Source organism: Eublepharis macularius, chromosome 7, assembly GCF_028583425.1.
Source record: "Eublepharis macularius isolate TG4126 chromosome 7, MPM_Emac_v1.0, whole genome shotgun sequence".
NCBI classification, from domain to species: domain Eukaryota; kingdom Metazoa; phylum Chordata; class Lepidosauria; order Squamata; family Eublepharidae; genus Eublepharis; species Eublepharis macularius.
In genome coordinates this window covers 52,547,873-52,566,445 of record NC_072796.1, presented here as the reverse complement: position 1 = coordinate 52,566,445, position 18,573 = coordinate 52,547,873, and the positions used below count along the sequence as shown (strand labels likewise).

Below are 18,573 nucleotides of genomic sequence, written 5' to 3'. Positions count from 1 at the left end.
CAAAAGACTAATTGGCCTATAATTTGACGGAGCAGAGGGATTACCCTTTTTAAATATGGGAACAATTGTGGCCAAGCCCCAATCCTTAGGAAATTGAGCTGAGGCATCTATGTATGAGAACAGATTTGCTAAGACTGGAGCCCACCAGTTTATATGCGATTTCAGAAGCTCAGCAACAATAAAGTCACTTCCTGGGGCTTTACCAGATTTCATTTGTGAAATTAACAAGGAAATTTCAGATTCAGAGACTGGTGGCCACTGTGTAGAGTTATCTAATGAGACAGCAGGGGGAGCAGAGTGCCACTGATCCCTAAACAAAGCACTATAGTGCTTTTCCCATACATCTGCGGGGATAGTACTGGATACCTTGGGTGCTTTGGTTTGGAGATTAGAAATAATCTTCCAGAAACTAACATTGTCTTTTTCTTTGGTGGCTTTGATAAGAGGCTGCCATAAAAGACGATCAGCATCTCTTTTTTTAGTTTTTAACAGCTCTTTATATTTCTTTTTTTTAAGTTGTAATTCAAGTTTGGTAATTGGGTTTGGGTTTTGGTGGAAAACCCTAAAGCATTCCCTAAAGGTTAATTTTGCTTGGATGCATTCATGGTCAAACCATTTTTTATTATTGGGGATCCTATCATATTTAGGGCTTCCAGATCTTGAAAGCAATGGCTGAAGATTTGAGATTAATAAATTATACTGATCAATTAGGTAGTTCCCTTTAGTGTTATTAGAGGTTAGGGTGTCTAAGAGAAGCTGACCATCTGCTGATTTTATCCAAGAGCCAAAATTGTCATTAATGTGGGAGGACCATTTAATTCTACATCTGCCTCTTTGTTTTAAACCATTGGGTTTGGTTGTTTTGGGGCAGGCCCAGCTCCTAAGGAGTCTTGGTGGATCAATCTTTTTAAGATTTAGAGGCAAATGGTCACTTTCTGTTCTTATATCAATCATAAAATCAATATGGTCATCATAAAGGTCTTGCGAAATAAGGATGTAATCAATGATGGAGTGTTTTAGTCCCAACCAATAAGTAAATTGGCCAGGGCAATCTCCCAATGATAGACCATTCAGAATGACAAGATTTAACCTAAGTGCCATTTGAAAAAGGCATGCACCAGCAAAATTAGCGATTGGATCTAGTGATCGTCGCCTAAAGAGAGGCCAGGATTCATCAATTAAATTTAGACCACCTATTCCACATTCGTTGATCAGCTGTTCGTCAGTATGTCCGAATCTTGCGTTAAAATCACCACCAATAATTAAAAAGGCTGAGGGAAACTTATCTAGGACAAAGTGAACACAATCTTTCAGTTCTTCCCAAGCATTTTTGATATCAGATTGCTTCATAAGTGGATGAATATATACATTAATGCAGATGATCTCAAAGTGAGAAGAGAGTATGCTGACAGCCAAAATCCAATTCTTGTCGATTTCCAGTTTTCTTGGAGAAGCACTTAAGGATGTCGACACAAAAGTACTCAGTCCTCCAGAGGGTCTTCCCCCTTTTGGTCCAACTGAGGCATAGGAGTGAAAGGCAAGATAGTTAGGAAGTTCAAACGAGTCTTGCATCCAGGTTTCTTGGAAGAGGATGATCTTAAACTGTGAAACATAGTTGACAAAGTCTTTGTCCGATGTTTTAGAATGCCATCCAGGAATATTCCAAGACAGAAGGAAAGGTGATAGTCAATCCGCCTTGTCAATAGTGTCCAAGGTCTTCTCAGTATCCAGGAAAATACACCCATTCAGTGGTGAGTTCTTTGATACCGAGGTAAGAGGAGCAGCAATATTTTCAGCATATACTTCATTTGGGCAAGGCAGGAATGTAGGCTCAATCATCATCGGGGAGGTTTCATACCCCATTTTCAGGGCTGAGTTAGAGGGGGAGACAGACTTATTTATATCAGGTTGGCCTTCCGAATTGCGGAGACAAAGTATTAATTCCTCCAATCTATCCATAATCTCTGTTCGTTCAGATTTTGGGAGATGAGTAAAGGATGAGAGTAGTTCTTGCTCTACGGAGTTTTCCAGATAGGTGGCCTTCGTCAATGGGAGAAGAGGGGCATCAGTCCAGCTAATCAGGTCCGGGACCAAGGAAGCTGAAGTCGTGTTAGTCGAAGGGATTAGGCTTCGGTCCTCAGGCTTGGCTGTTCTTTTTATGTGTATGAGTAGGTAGGAGAGGGCAGATCTTAGTATTAGTAAAGACTCTTGTGGGGAAAATTCCAAAAGGTCTCAAAGTATATCTTTGAAACATTATAAGTGTAGGGATCTTCTTAGACTCAAAAGAAAGTAATACCCTCTGAGTTTGTGGCATGCTGTTAATATATTCAATACACTTCAAATCAATGGAGTAAGGGTTTTCCCTCAAAAGTCTAGACAGGTGCCTCCTTACACAATTCTTAGAGGACCAGTTAACCACCTGGCCTCTAAAGGGGCAAACAGTTAGACAGACTTTAGTATCTTGCAAAGAAAGATTATAAGAAGATATAGAGTGCAACTCTCCCTTATTTTGTTCCTTTTCATATTGACAGGCAGCCTGGGAGATTGCATGAGATAACACAGGAGCACGGGGAGCTTGTGAAGTCCAATCATCATTCAGGGAATCTGGGGGTCTGTCTTTATATTTTAAAGATGCAGATGGTAGAATCTTCTCTAGAAGTTCTTGGATATCCCTTAGGGATTTAAAGATATAGTCCACTGTTTTGGCAATTAAGTCTAACATAGCAGAGTGTCCAAATAAAATATCTGAGTAGCAACCTTCTCCTTCTCTAGCACTATCTCTCAGCTGAGCACAAGTAGTTGGATCCTTATTGAGACTCTTTGAGTTAAGAGTATTATTGTTTGAGGAGTTAGAAGGCTGTTTGTCATTGGCTTCCTTCAGCGTGGATTCGACATCAGCCGTCTCTGCCAGCGGGGAGAAAGGATTTGACACCGGGATGGAAAACATATCCTTTGTTTTCTTAGGGAAAAATTCCCTAATTTTCGTTTGCTTGATACGAGGGAGACACGCCACTTCCTCATCTTCAGATTCTTCAGATTCTCTGGGGCGTTTCCCAACCCCTCTCCCCTTGTCAGTAAAGCTGTCTGATTGCTGAGTCATCCCTCTCTTCACATAACAGCCTCAAAGCCCCAAGGTCAGAGAGTATCTCCAAAAACAGCAAAAGTTATCTATCTAATTAGTAGAGCACTTGTTTCAAGGAAAGTAGAGTGTTAATGAGTTACTGGCATGCTTTTATATTTTATATTTCCATTCCGTCTGTGAAGAGCCGTATCAATGAAACACCTGTGAGATAGCCCGGTTCAGCTTTATAGTTTCTAAAAAGCAGTTGCAGATTAAAAATTAAGAGCTGAGTACTCTAAATCACTCTGTGAGGATCTTAAAGCTTCATTAAAACAGTCTTTAAAAGGTAAAACAGTCTTTAAAAGGTAAAATCAGAGAGCTCACGCTGACCGTGTGTGCCGTTCCACCATTAAGCAGGCCAGACAGTATGTAGCTAAGTAAGTCGCTAAACAAAAGTAATACAGGGAACAAGTTTTTAGTCCACTGATTGGGAAGTAGATTGGACAGAACTCAGCACAGACACAAAAGTACGCTGCCATGCTTACCATTGGTCCCTCCATATAGATTATATTTAGCCATTAAGTATAATAATTCATAGACCTATCTTCCATGAATATATGCAGTCCTGTTTTTAAAACATCATCTGACCTCCAGTGGCCAGCCCACCTGGGCACCTTTGGGCCCAGCAGCAAGGCTTACTTAGATGAAGCAGGGTGGGATCAGGCACCAGAGGTTGCAGCCAGGTTAGCCTCAGCAACAGGGCAGCTTGGGCAGTCTGCCATAGAGATGCTCAGAAGGCATGGAGGCAGCAAGCAATCCTGGATGGGGAAGCAATGGCTCTCTGACCCAGAGGGTGTAAGGGCAGAGCATGGCTGTGGAGAGCAAGGGATGGTTAAGAAGCAAAGGACAGAGACAGGGAGGATGGAGCTTAGCACACTGTGGAGCTGTGGCTGGAAAAACGGAGGAAGGGGGAACTCAAGGGAGTCAAGAGAAGAGGGAAGCAGGCTGCAGTGGGGAAGCTCTTCTCGCCTGTAATGCTGTGTAACTTTGAAGTGGGTGATGTTAACCACACCTTCATGTGCATGGGTTCAACAATGAACTGACCTGTGGAAGAAAGTAGTAACCAGGCTGGTTCTTTCAAGACCCCATGGACCAGAGGTATGACATGCCCTGCTCCCAAAGGGTGCCACTGCTGCTGACCCTCACCAAATCTTATGGGGAATATCAGAATTTGTGTCTGAAAAAGAGCTTCACTTGTCTTGAGCCCAGCTTCATATGATGTTGAAAAGGGAAAACATTCTTCATCTTTTAAATATCATTCATCCTTTGTAAATTTATCACATCAATTCTAAATTAAAATGTTATTCTGGACCTGATAGTCAATACATCATCTAAAGCCGTTGGCCTATGAAAATGTCTCCTTCCAGAGTGGGAAATATCCTGTCCGATATATGTTTTGCCAATCTGCTTTTTGCTGTCATTGTGAAGCTCTTGACTGATCTATCATGGAAGTATTTTGTGAGGTGGAACCCATTCTGTCAACAACTGAATTTGTTCAGGCAAGCATAAATTGCCTCAAGACCTTTTTCTCAACAGGACACAGAGCCTGTGTGCAGTTGTGACAATAAACATTCAACAGACTCTAAGAGGAGTATTACAGGGGCAAAGGATGAAGCACGAGTGATTGGCAGTTATTCTTCCATCTCTTCTGCTAAAACATGTGGAGGAGACTTACACATCTTTCCTATAAGAAGATTTGTGAGCTGTAGGGATCAGCTGAGATTCATCTTTATTTTTTCATGAGATCAATATGCTTATTTACTAAGCACCATTTTGAGACTTTGAGAAAATGCAAACACTTTCAACACAAATAAATAATAAAAAACGTGAGGTTGTGAGAGACTCAATTCACATGTTACAACTGAAATAGGGTGAATATAAGGAACATGTGAAATGGCTCTCAGAGTCTTTCCTCTATCATAGTATTTTCAGTTGCTTCAAAGAACACACATAATGAACTTAAGGTTCATATGGAGGTGAGTGTTATGATGTCAAAGTTGCCTAACTGCTAGCAGCTTTCCGTGACCAAGCCACCACAGAGCATACCAAGTTCAGAAAAAAATGTCAAAATATTTATGAAAATCCAAATAAATTTTTCTCAGATCGACTTTCAGTTCTTAAGAGGCAAATTATTTCATTATTATTGGTGTTTTAACATACCATATTCCCAGAGAAGTCTAGTCTCAACAGTAAGTATTAATTTTATTTCATTTCATTTATATTCCACCTTTCTCCCCAAATGGGGACTTAGAGCAGCTTGCATCATTGTCCTCTCCTCCATTTTTCCCCCACAACATCCCTGTAAGGAGGTTAGACACTAGACACTAGTCCGTCACTTTAGCTACTACACCACATTGGCATCATCAGGCACCTTCTGAAGCCACAGAAAAGGCTCCACCACCAAACACCACTGCTTCTTCCTCCTCTGTCTGTCCAACAATGTAGTTGTTTCTACCGCCTCCCTTCATTTCTCTTCCTATCACAGCCCCAGCAGAGTTGCAGCTGCTATCTCTTCCTCCATCACCACTCTTCATAGTACCAGCTGATTTTGCCCACATAGCACCAATACTCTCTGAGTGGCCTGGGTGAAAAAGGATAGTGATGACCTCTCAAGTTCAGCACAGACGGGTTCTGGGAAAGAAGTGATTGCTTGTACATTCAGCATTGGCTTACACTGAGAATGAAAGGGGCAAGTCGGTGACAGAGGAAGAAGTGGCAGCTGTCCCAGATCAGTGCATTCAGGGAAGCCAAGGGGTCCTCTCACTCAAAACCTACTGCCTAGAGATCATGGAAATCTAAAACAGCCCTGCTCAAAAGGCAAGAAAGCAAGTAAGTATTTAAAGAGCGTACAACAAAACCAAACCATTAAAACTAAATCTGTAACTGGAACAACCAGATCAACATCAACTTCCAAACTCTTTTCTAAAGACAAAGATCCTCTGTCGCTACCACACGATATTAAAGTTTAAACACTGATGTTTAAGTTGATGGAAGTTGATGTTGATCTGGTTAAATCTCTGGAAGGAGAATTTTAACACTGGTAAACTACCACTAAAATTTGCTCTCTAATGTGCCTTTGCCATTTCTATTTGATGTATAAAAGGCACCATCTAAAGGTCAATCATGAGGGACCACTGGAAGATGGTAGTAGCTAAGCATTATAAAGTTTAATCTATTTTAATGTGTATATGTTAAAAAGCAGTACCTTGACTGTGAATGCTGGAAACAGAACAATGAAGTGCAACATATGCTGTGGTGGGGAGGTGGCTTGTTACATTCTGTACCACTTACCGCCTTTGAATCTTCTTCACAGACACACAGGACAAAGAAAGAACCAGAATTCATGACAGAAATCTCTACCAGTGCGATCCTAGACTGACTTATACCCTTCTAAATCCACTGAAAATGGATTTAGGTTATAAGGATTTTGAAAGATTGCATCGTAGGAGTGCTATCAGGAATTCTTTTGAGCATACAGAAAAACTTCTCAGGCTTAAAGTTTTGACCCATCTTTCTTTCTGGAATTGTTTTATCAAAGCATTTTACAAATGATACAGACATGTGGTTATTCAATCCGACCCCTGGATGTTTTCTCCTCATCCCAGCTGTTCACTGCTAGCCACAGACTGTTTACGAAACAAAGCAATCTGTACTTCCTTATTTCCACAGCTACCCACTATTTTATTCACATTTATAAAAACTGGCAATCTCATTAAACAGACAAATGGCCCCATAAATTAATATACAAAATTATTCCACTTCTCAGCTCTACATTAGATGTTTTGCCCAGTCAACTCACAAAAGCAACACAAAGCACTTGGTTAGATGCTTTATTGAACCTAACCTCAAGGGCATTACATAACATATAAAGACATGAAGACAACTTAGGAAAAAATGTTTGCAAGATGAAAGGTGAGGAACAAAGCAAACACAGTGATCTGAAAAATATATGTGGCAGAAATATTAGCAGATGGACAAAGAGGGTTGGTTCTTTTTGTCAGGGCCATGGAGGCTGCAACAGATTCTAGTCTTGGACAATGTGTTCCCAGTGTGAGATCAGTTATTCAGGAAGAAGAATCTGCAGCCTGAAATGCACCAAGTGGAAGGTACTGCTCTAGCGACTGAGCAAGGTTTTATCGACAGTATTTGTACTAAATCTGGTCAGTCCAGAGGTTCCATTCTACCTGCTAAATGCAGGATCTAATGTCGCACACTTCTGTTCTTTTCTGTACGTGAAAAATGCTCTGATCATGTACAATCCCAGGTAGCAAAGCAGACTAGACAGAGGCATTGAGGTTGCCAATTTAAACCTTGGTGACACAGACTGGTGATACACAGTTTTCTAAACCTTTTGCTTCTCCACCAGTATTTTGTAAGAAGAACGTTTCAGAATTATTAGAGATAACAATCATGTCTTAACAAGTAGTTACTCCTGCTTTGTTCTACTGGATAAATCAACATGGGCTCAGCATATGCCGATGCTGCCATTTGCCCACTGTGCCGATTTTATTGGTGGTGATTTTTGTTGTCGGATTTTATTACGTTAATTTGCTGTGTTTTGGTTTTACATATCTATTGTTCTAACCTTCTAACCAAATGATAGCATATTAGCCAAACAAGATAACAAGAGTTCTTATTGTCCTCCTATTATGCATATATGAGCATGCTTATATGAGCATTCTTGTAATTCATTTTCATTATTTACTATATTGCCATTATCACAGGGACAGGTATTTTAACAGTCACCACCGTGTGAGTCTCTTGTTTCTATAGAGACTCACTGAAATGGATCCAGCAGGACTGATCTGCACTATCATGCTACTCTTATGATGATCACAGGGTGGGGCATTCCTTCCTAAAACTGCAACTAGCATAGCTTCTCTAGCTGAGACTTCTTTTCAGTGTCTGTAGAAGAACCTGGAAAGGGGCAAGAAAAACAGAAGACAGTTGGATGCCTAGTTTAGCATATTCCTCAGATGCCAGAAGAATCTGTAAAGTGGTCGGTCAAAGTCAGGTCACTTTTCTAAGCTTACTCTGCTTTTGGGAAATCCAAGCCCAGCCCCATACCAGCTAGGGTTGCCAGGTCCTGCAAGTCTCTCAGCGGGAGACTGGGACGCCAGATCCTACCCAGTTGCTGCTCCTGCTGTTGTGACCGTGCGTGCGTGTGCGCTCCCAGCATGCGTGATGGGGTCACTTCTGGGAGGCGCCCTGTGTAATGACATCACATGTGCCGGGGAGGGCAGAGAGAGCTGGCATCTCTCTCTCGCCACCGCCACCGCCGCACCCCTAGCCCCTGCCGGTGTGGGTTGCACAGGAGTGGCCGCGTTTGCGTCGAGAGAGCAGGCTGTGGCCACTGCAGCTCGCTCTCTCGCCGCCGTGCCCCTTGTCCCTGCCAGCGCTGGCTGCATAGGGGCGGCTGCGGCCGTGGTGAGAGAGCGAGCTGCAGTGGCCACAGCCTGCTCTCTCGCTGTGGCCACCCCTGTGCAGCAGGCACTGGCAGGGACAGGGGCGGCTGCGGCGAGAGAACAGGCCACAGAGGCGGTAGTGAGAGCGGCCTGCTCTTGCCACCACCGCCTGCTCTCTCTCTGCCGCCGTCACCCACTCTCGCGGAGTGGCAATTCGCCCCGCACCCAGGGGCGCGCTGCGCCCCCTGAGGAGGGGATGCCCCAGGGATCATGCCCCCCCGCCAGCCAGGTAAGTGGGCACGGGGGGGAGGGGGGGATTGGGGGGTCCCCCACCCCGGGTGGGGGAATGGCAACCCTAATACCAGCTATTAACAACAACAACAACAACAACTGAGCTTATATACTGCTCTTCTAGACAGATTAATGCCTCACCCAGAACAGTGAACAATTTAGTGTTATTATTATCCCCACAATACAGCTGGGGAGTTGGGAATGAGAGGACTGGCTTACCCAAGGCCACCTACTGAGCTCATGGCAGTAGTGGGATTCAAACCAGTACAGTGCTGATTCGCAGCCGAACCACTTAGGCTCCCAAAAATATACAAGCCTTGTCTAACAACAGATTATAATTATAACATAACAGCTTTTCATCACAGGATAGTTCTTCACATATTAGTCTATTAAACATATGCTGGAAGTAGCCATCAGCAGAAAGCAAGCTGATATGCGATAACATGGTTCCAACGTAACAGGTTAGAACAACAGTCAGCTGAAGATAGCTTTCTTTAAGGCATGAAATAGTTTCCTGAGATCAGGACAAGCTGACCTTTTACAAGCATGCTCTGAACTTCATGGCTAAGACTACATGCAAATACCGAGAGACAAAAGGCCCTGCAGTATTTACAAAAGGCACAATTCCCACAAATACTTGAACTGGCAATGACAACTTCACTTTATTGGATATATACACCTTAGTTACTCATGCCTTATATGATCACCATTCACTGCAGAACTCATTTATGCTGAATATGACCCAGTTTGACTATACCAATACTATTACTTCTTCATTTAAATTGGACTCAAATTTAAATCGCTCTTGAGTTGGGCTTGCATCTTGCTCTTCCACTGCAGACCAATATGTCTATCCACCTGAAACCTTTTTAAATTATGCCAGCTCTAAGACAAACTACATGTGATGCTAGCGTCCTATGGCTGGAATTCCAATATTTACTTGGATCTTAAAAACCAGCCACAGGGGGAGAGGCAGATCTGGATCAAGTCCATGGAGCTAGGGGAGGAAGGCTCATTTCCCTGATCAGAAATCTCCCCTTGGCTGTTCTAAGCCTCAGTAGGGAAAGGAAAGAGGTAGCTATATTATGCCTGCCTAGGGATACCAGGTCCCCTTACCCTCCCAGCCGGAGGGAGAGGACTGGGCACTTACGTTCACAGAGGTCCCATCATGCTCCTCATGTGTGCCTTAAGTGCATGTGAGCTTTGCAGCTGATTTCGGCCCAAACTGGTCCACTGCAAAATACAGAAGCGCTTTTGGGGGTAACACAATGATGTCACTCCTGGGAAGTGATGTTGTTATGCCATCCCAGGATCATGCCCAGGAGGCCCACTTCCACTCCTCCCTCCTCCCACCAGTCACATAAGTGGCGGCAGAGGATGGAGGGTGAAAGCGGGGAATCCCTGCCATCATTTGGGGAATAGGAATCCTTATGACTGCCTTTGTCTCTCCTGGAGCTTAAAGCAGCCTGGGAAGGGACATTTTTAATTGAGGAACAATGCTGGATAAGAAGATAAACCTCTTGCTCTTTGGTTGTTGCATATTTTCCAGGCTGTTTAGCCGTGGTCTTGGCATTGTAGTTCCTGACATTTCGCCATCAGCTGTGACTGGCATCTTCAGAGGTGTAGCACCGAAAGACAGAGACTGAGAGTTGACAAACTGAGTTTGACACTAAGAGATCTCTGTCTTTTGGTGCTATACCTCTGAAGATACCAGTCACAGCTGCTGGCAAAACGCCAAGACAATGGCGATACAGCCCGGAAAATCCACAACAACCATCATTCTCCGGCTGTGAAAGCCTTCGACAATATATCTCCCGCTCTTTCACACACACAGAGCATGCCTGTATTTTAGGACCAAATTACATATCTGGAGTTCCGGTTTTACCACAAGTTTCTTCCTAATCAACAATATAAGGGTATGTTAAATTGGAAAGCCATGCAAGTTTTGGTCTTTTCCGCAAGGGGCTTTTCCATTGGTTCTGGCCCCAAAATGCACTGATTTTTCTCCAGAGTTCTGCACATAAAATACCCCGATTTAGTCTCCAATCTGCTTACTAGACATTTTTGCATCTGCCACAGAATCAGTCTTTCCCCGGTTTTAATGCAGCCATTCTCCCTGTGCATATATTCCAATCCCGCCCCCCCCAGCAAAGTCAAACCAGGCATTTTTGAAATACAGAATGCTTTCTTCAGAGTGATGCCTTGCCCTGGTCCTGCCTTTCACCCTTCCCTTTATTTCTCTGCATCCTGATTGGTTGAACAGCAACCAATCCAGTTTTTTTTCTTAATTTTTAAAAAATAAATAGCAAGTTGCAACTCTGGCACCTTAAAGAAAAAAACCCTTGCAACTGTGTTGGGTCGGGGGCGGGGGGATGGTGCAATATGGCTAACACAAAAATTCTGCAGAGAGCCCTGAGTCCCACTTTACATTTCAAGGTTTTCACCTATACTTCCTAAACTTTTTAGTCCATTCTTTTTTACCTTTTAAAAATATTAAACAACAACATTGCAATGTTGGTGCTGCTAAAAAAAGACCAAAAAAAACCCCCTTTGTAAGTTTCTTCAGCAATATACTGAGGAAACTGAGGTAATCTCAGCAAATCAAGTAATAAAACTGACGTATCCTCAAAGCCCTCAGCGGGGCACTTTTCTAATGCAGTATCCTCACTGCTTTTTAAAAACTTTAGTTCGCAATATTAGAGAGTATTTCCCCCTGTCAATACTGAAATATAAAATGGCGTTTTTTAAAGTCAGTCTTCATTAGAATCTTTTCTTCAAAACCAGAGAAGGTGTGTCCTATACTGCACACCAAAAAAGAAGAAGGGGGGAGCATGTCGAGGCAAAATGAAAGGGGGAAAGGCAATTGGTTCAAAGAGGAAGAATCTTTAATAGTATCTTTAGTACTAAAAGAAGGAAGATTCCCCTCGACAAAGCTGTTTACGGAGTGCGTAGAGGTTGGACAATTACTAAAGGTTGCACCAATTACCCTTTTTTCTTTGCTATGCAGCACACCTCAACACAAATTCATGACTGATTACATAAATAAAGCTTGCAGGAACATTTCCTCAAGCAATTATATTGCAAGCTGTTGCACATGTATGTTCCTTTAGTGTTCCAGTTGCTGTCGTAAATCACATGACCAATTCTTATACTGTAAACACGTGGTGAGAAAAGCATCCTTACATTTTAACCTAGAAATTTCACATGCCACAAAAGTCCCCATCACAGACTGAATGCTTTTCCTTATTTAGATTTTTTAAAATATGCAGTGTCCCAACACTTCTTGCTTTTAAATACAGTCATTACATGAACACACATTCTGAACAAAGCACAGTATCCATTAAGCTATCAATCCAAACACAGCAGCAGTCACGGAAATAAAAATCACACTGTCATTCACTCTTGGCAATGATACCAACATGTGGAGGGATACAACTGTGAAACTCAATTACTTTAAAAAAAGAAACTGTCACCGAAAAGTGAGCCAGGTGACAGCATAAAGCTAACCTGTTGTGACTTCAAGGAAACTCTCTGGGTTTCAATGATCCTCAGAACATACCCCCCTTTGAGAAGATATCCTCTCTAGAATTACTTTTGAAATTTTCTTTTTATTAATTGATCTATGGCAATGTTGCTATGGCAGGTGACATTTAAAGTTAATGCTGATGTTGTTTTCTGTATATGCGCATTACTCATTTCTAGGGCTTTTTTCTGGGAAAAGAGGAAGTGGAATTCAGTGGGTTGCCCTCGGAGAAAATGGTCACATGGCTGGTGGCCCCGCCCCCTGAACTCCAGACAGCGGCGCGGACGGCAATCTAAACTCCCCTCTGTCTGGAGATCAGAGGGTGGGCCACCAGCCATGTGACCATTTTAAAGAGGTTCCGGAACTCCGTTCCACCGCGTTTCCGCTGAAAAAAAGCCCTGCTCATGTCTGCATTTGAGTATCAGTTCTGAACAGAAATGTGCAGATCTTGTTTGACTTCGCAACTGAGAGCAGAACCACAAGTGACAAAAGGCACAGATTGGACACTTGTCTGCTTCCCTCAAGTTTTGATGGGAAATGTAGGCAGCTTGGCGGAATGTTGGACAAGTGACAGTTGAAAAGTCCATTGGACAGCAGTCAGAGAGCGAAGCTGCGAGACCAAGATGCCTACATTTCCCATCAAAACTTGAGGGAAGCTGACAAGTGTCCAATCTGTGCCTTTTGTCACTTGTGGTTCTGCTCTGATATACCATGAGGCTGGGCAAGAAACTCTATATAAACAAGCCTAGAAAATATAAGAAGATACTTTATTTAAGTTCTCCCTAGTCAAGTTCCCATATGATTCTATCCACTTCAATTTCTTTCTTCTTAGCCTTCTGAAAACCTCCTTCTTGAGCCTTTGGCTCATTTTTCAGTCACGTCCAATCTTTTCTCCCAAGGAACTCAAGATTGCATCAATGGTCCCCTTCCTACTGTATCTATACAAAAACCCTGTGAAATAGATTAGGCTGAGGGATCATGACTGGCCCAAGGCCATCCAATAAGTGAGTAACTGAACTTAGGCCTCTTTAGTCATAATCCAGCACAGTAACTGCTACACCATACTGGATCTTGTTGTCAGCCAAGACAAAGACAAAGTATAACAGCAGCAGGAACTCACAATTATCCTTGTTGCCGCTACTATTTCTTCTCTCCCTATGTCTGAAGCACACAGGCTTTTCATATTTATAAGCTGAAAACCTACTCTGGTCTGCTGATGGTAGGCTTATCACAATGAGTAATTTTGAAAAAATGGTATTATTTAAGATCCAGGGGATATTATCTAAGTATGACACATTTTATGAAATATCATTCAGTAGCCTTGAGCAAATAAATGTCACCTTACCAGTAAAAAAAAGTTTTATTTAGCAACATACATATGTACAAGCCCAGATATCTAGTTGCTACAGACAACTGCTGTAAAGTCACCAAAAAGAGTTTGAAAAATTAAATTAGTCTGCTACAAGAAGTAATTTTAGCCTATCTTGGATGAACTTGACACATAAACGGTTATAGCAACTTAAGTAATAACAGTGACCAGATAGACAGGGAGAGAGGGCTACTGTGTGCTTAACTGCATGGAAGCGGAGATTTCAGCAGGTTCTGCTTTTCCCATCCTAAATGTCAAGTTACTCTAACCAAAATTATCTTAATTACATTCTCTCAGATATTAAAGTAGTAGTCCTTAGTTTCCTTGCCATAGCCCATCAGAACTCAGCTTAGTTTAAGAAAGTAGCAATACATCATCCACCACTGGTAAATACTAAGCAACACTGATATATGGAGACTTTCCCTACTGAGTTATGTATTGAAAGTCTGCTCGTTTTACAGCCGGGAGGAGAAGATTCTTCCATGGATTGTTGTTTTTGGAGGTCTCAGTGTAGCTGAGCTGTAAGGCACCCAGTTAAGCAGGCCACGTTCAGGTGAAAAGCTCATGAACAAAGTGAATAAGGTCTCTTTAAAGCAAATCCCTCTTTTTTTATCCCCCGACCCCAGCATTCCTCTTTCTCCTCTCACATGCTACAAAAGCAACAAAATTGCTGCTTGTAGTTACTCATACACTTGCACAAGTCATAAGGATGAGGCAGATTGTTAGTGCTAAAGAAACCCCAATTTGGGGGGGGAGGGCGAGTGTTTTGGCATGTTTATAATCAGGACAAAATCACCTGGTTGTCACATCACACCTATGGAGATGACAACTATGCCACTTGGATAGGATGTAAAAGAGGAGTCAAAAGGTCTGTCACAGTAGCTATTATCAAAAATAAGATTATTGTATTTCACTCTTAGTGATATCCTCATCACTCACTTGTCTAAATATTGTTCAAATGCTTTTAAAGACACTTATTTGAACGGCTCCTTTCCATGAAAACATGGAAACTGTGAACCCCCCCCCTCCTCTTCTGTATCTGCCCAGTTTTGATCAGGCATCTGACGAAGAGAACTTGATTCTCGAAAGCTTATGCTATAATAAAATTGGTTAGTCTTAAAGGTGCTACTGGACTCTTTTTGATTTTGCTACTACAGACTAACACGGCTAACTCCTCTGGATCTGTGAACTCCTGAGAGCTGTGACAAATGATCCATTCCTACTAGTCATCATTGTCAGTCATAACTTTGAAGTTATTTTAGAAATCTGTTTGGTCAGCTTTTTTACTCATCCAGTGGTGCCAATCAATCATACCATAAAAACCAGATTGATATCTTTCATTTTCTATGACTCAGAGCACATCTCCAAGGCTTTCTACCAGCTATAACAGTAAGCTATTGTAATGGACAGGCCAATAATGGGCAATCTGTGAGTGCCTTAAAGCATTATAATACTCTTCCAGCTCATTTCAGGAATGCCTCCTCCATCACTAGAAAGTAATTTCTTCATTTAGAAGAACAGAAGATACATAAGAGGTTTCCTCTGGAGGCCTCCTTCACATAAAGAGCATGGGAGCTCCTTGAAAAAGAACTGGGGTAGTATCTGTTCCTTATGACAAGCCAAATGAATGCTGTAATTTGCCATCTCCACAAACCATAATTTTTTTCAGCAGCTCCGCAGCAAGTCAGCATGCTAAGCTGCTGCATCCTCACCTGTATACAAGTGTGAGCAGCCTCCATGCATCCTGCTTGGCACTGGAACAAAGTGAGCCTGACAGCTACACACTTTATATAAAGCAGTGTCTAGAACCAAAAATATGAAGCTTAGAAACGGCTGTCTAAAAGGTCTGAGATCATTTCTTAGGTTGTACTGTTGAATTTTTCTAATATAACTGAATGTTCAGCTATGTGAAATCAAAAAGAGTCCAGTAGCACCTTTAAGACTAACCAATTTTATTGTAGCATAAGCTTTCGAGAATCAAGTTCTCGATGCCTATGTGATTACTCCTTAACCTTTCCTGTTCTATTCACTTCTGAAAAGCCATTATGCTTTCTTATTATTTGCAATGTGTTTAAAATTCAATACTGTCATTATAAAAATCAGACATATGTTGAGGCATGTTGTACAATCCCTTTAAAAACTTGTCATAAATTTTATTTTGGAGCAATATTTGTACAACTGAAATGGCATGTCAGTTTCAGAAGCACAAGGGCCTTCTATGCAATTAAGTTTAATACATGATGTAACATGTACCTTTTACAGGTACCATACCAACATGCCTGCAAGGCTTTCATATTGCTAATTTAGTGTGATTTAAACACTTACAAAAATATCACTGCAATAGCAGAAATTAGTTGCTCTCGGCAGAAATATTTCTATATTTAAAATATTTTTATCCTGCTCTCTCCCTTACCTTTAAGTAGCTTGCAAACATTACAATAATAAATCAAAGACATTCTAAAACAGACTAAACTTCATTGAAATGCACTTGATCCAGTCTTGGGTTAAAATTACAGTCTGATTTTCAGTTCTTAATGCGATCTGTGAACAGGTGATGGAATTGTAAAACAGCATACTGACTCTTGCAAAGCATGAGCTGGCTAACAAGTATTTATTGAACACTGCTTCATTCTAGTCAACTTAATTATAATTACACCTGACAACCACTAAAACACATGGAACTCATTAAGAGCACACTACCAGTGCTCAGTTGTCAGAAAGAGCACAGCAAAGCCAACGCTAAAAGAATCATGTGGGCAGGAACTAGTCCATATGGGAAGCAAAGTTGTACAAATGAGCCTTATGCCTCCAGCAAGCACGGTGAACAAGAGCGGGCGGCAATCACAGCGCTATTACCAAATTCAATACTTTGGAGATGAGACTGTTGTGAAAAGTTACAATGGATCACAAGCAAGGATATGACACTACCTGGAATGCAAAAGACCAAGGAATCCAAAAATAACCCTCAGGTTATTTTTTTTACAGAATCAGGCTGCGCGCATGTTAAGGTGTGTGTTTCATTTTAGAAGACTAACATTTCCTTTTGTTTCTCTACACTGAGAACTGTAATTCCAAACTGTAACTGTGTTCCAGTTACAAACCGCTCACAAATACAGGGGATGAACTACCTCCTTTATTATCTGCTTATACAATGAAGCTAAAATCATATGTGGCTTTGGACCAATTTAGCTTAGTTGAGGAGTGTGCAAGAATTTAGAGCCACAGATGTTCTTTTTGGCTTTCTTGGGTTTTTTATAATTTGAAATTAAGGTAAGCATTACAATTTCTAGCTGCTCTTGTGTTTAATGAAAGTCAAACTACAATGTTTTGGTCAACAAATCTCAGGAAAGTGTACTCAGAATAAGCCCCACAATATTTAACGGGTTTTACTTCCAGGTAAGTATTCAGGCAATTATGAAACTATCTCCTAGCACAAATCCAGGCCTGCATAACCCAGAGCCAGGGCCTCTCCCTCTTCCCCTATACCTTTCTCTCCTAGCAACTTCATTACGTCTGCTTCATTCCTATAGCATTGCTCTCCATTTTAATACCAAGGATTTTCCACTACCCCATTCCATCAGTAACAAGACAAATTTGGGAGGCCTTCAGAAAACTTCCCCAATCCTCCCTCAGGTGTAGCGAAATACTTGCCCAGAAAGGGGGGAAAGGCAATAAAAGCCAGCATAGAACTCATTCTTTACTACTATGGTGATAGTCTTACTGAACATCAATGAAGTGTATACAATCGGAAACGTCACTGGACAATCGCCCCTCTCCCCCTCATGGGGGTGGTTCTCTCTCTTCTGGGCTATTAGGCCAAACCAGAGAGGCATAACAACCGCCCTGGCCATCCATCCAATAATTTCACTCCCCACCAGCGCAGCTCTTCACCTCCTGCCTCCAGCCCGGCTCACAACAGTATCGTAATGTGACATGCGCCCCTGATCCTACACACAGACGCAGCCGTTAGACCGCCTGTCACTAGCTCGCCACCACCAGCCCTGCTGTGCCACCATCTCCGCCGCTCTCTCCTCCCCATTATTTTGGCAGCTCCCACCAGAGAGCGCTGATCAGAGACAAAAGCGGGCCGGGGGGGGGGGGCGCGGAGAAGCTCCTAACTCACCCGAGGTGTTCTTCTGGCTCTCCGTCGGCCTCTTGGGGCTCCGGGGTCTGCAGCATCCACCAGCAGAGCCAAGAGAGCGGAGGGGCGGCGGCGGACGGAGAAGACCCTCACCCCTCACAGGAGGAAGGAGGGGGAGACGGAGAGAAAGGCGGCGTTTGGAAGGTCAAAGCGGGGGAGGCTTCGCTGGTCGGTTTTCAGCAGGCAAGAGGCGGGGGGAATCCCCCTCCTCTGGAGCTGTCTGATCCAAATCCGAGCGGCTCTTCTGCTGGAGCGCAGCGAGCGTGGCCTTGCCAAGAAAGCACCGCCGAGGGGAGGAATGGTTGCTTCTGCTCGCCCAGGTTGGACTCTGAGCAGCCCCGAGGCTCTCGCACGGGACGGGACAGAGAGAGCGAGCGCGCGATCTCTGGCCCGCTAAGACCGCGGGCGAGCTCCCTCCTTCCCTCCTTCTCCCCCAAGCCAGGAACCCGTCCAGTCCCGTCGCGCCAGCTGCCGCCTGTCTTCGCGCCGCCACCTCCCGGCCAGGAGCACCTTGGTGCAGGCACAGGAGCGCGGGGAGCCCTTCGCACCAAGGGGTGGGGCTCCCGCCGCAGCTCCGCTCCGAACCAGGAAGTCGGGACTGGAGCGAGACACGCGCTGGTAAACACGCAAGGGGCGAAAGGCCACCCTCTTGGCGGGAGGGCGCTGCTCGGGCAGGGGACGAGCCTCCCCCAGGCACGCCCGCTCCCAAGGCAGCGTGTCCTC

The 18,573-nt window shown here is 43.2% G+C and overlaps 1 protein-coding gene across 2 annotated transcripts in view; it reads right to left on the bottom strand.

Annotated features, from left to right (window-relative positions):
• The window catches only part of MBP (myelin basic protein), a 144,709-nt gene extending 126,368 nt beyond the window's left edge, over positions 1-18,341 (bottom strand). Inside the window, exon 1 of one of the 2 annotated variants that reach the window (XM_054984692.1) lies at positions 17,833-18,341. The gene's annotated coding sequence lies outside the window, so the exon portion shown is untranslated. The remainder of the gene's footprint in view (positions 1-17,832) is intronic. The other variant, XM_054984691.1, reaches the window with a different exon arrangement.
• Between the last annotated feature and the right edge of the window lie 232 nt (positions 18,342-18,573).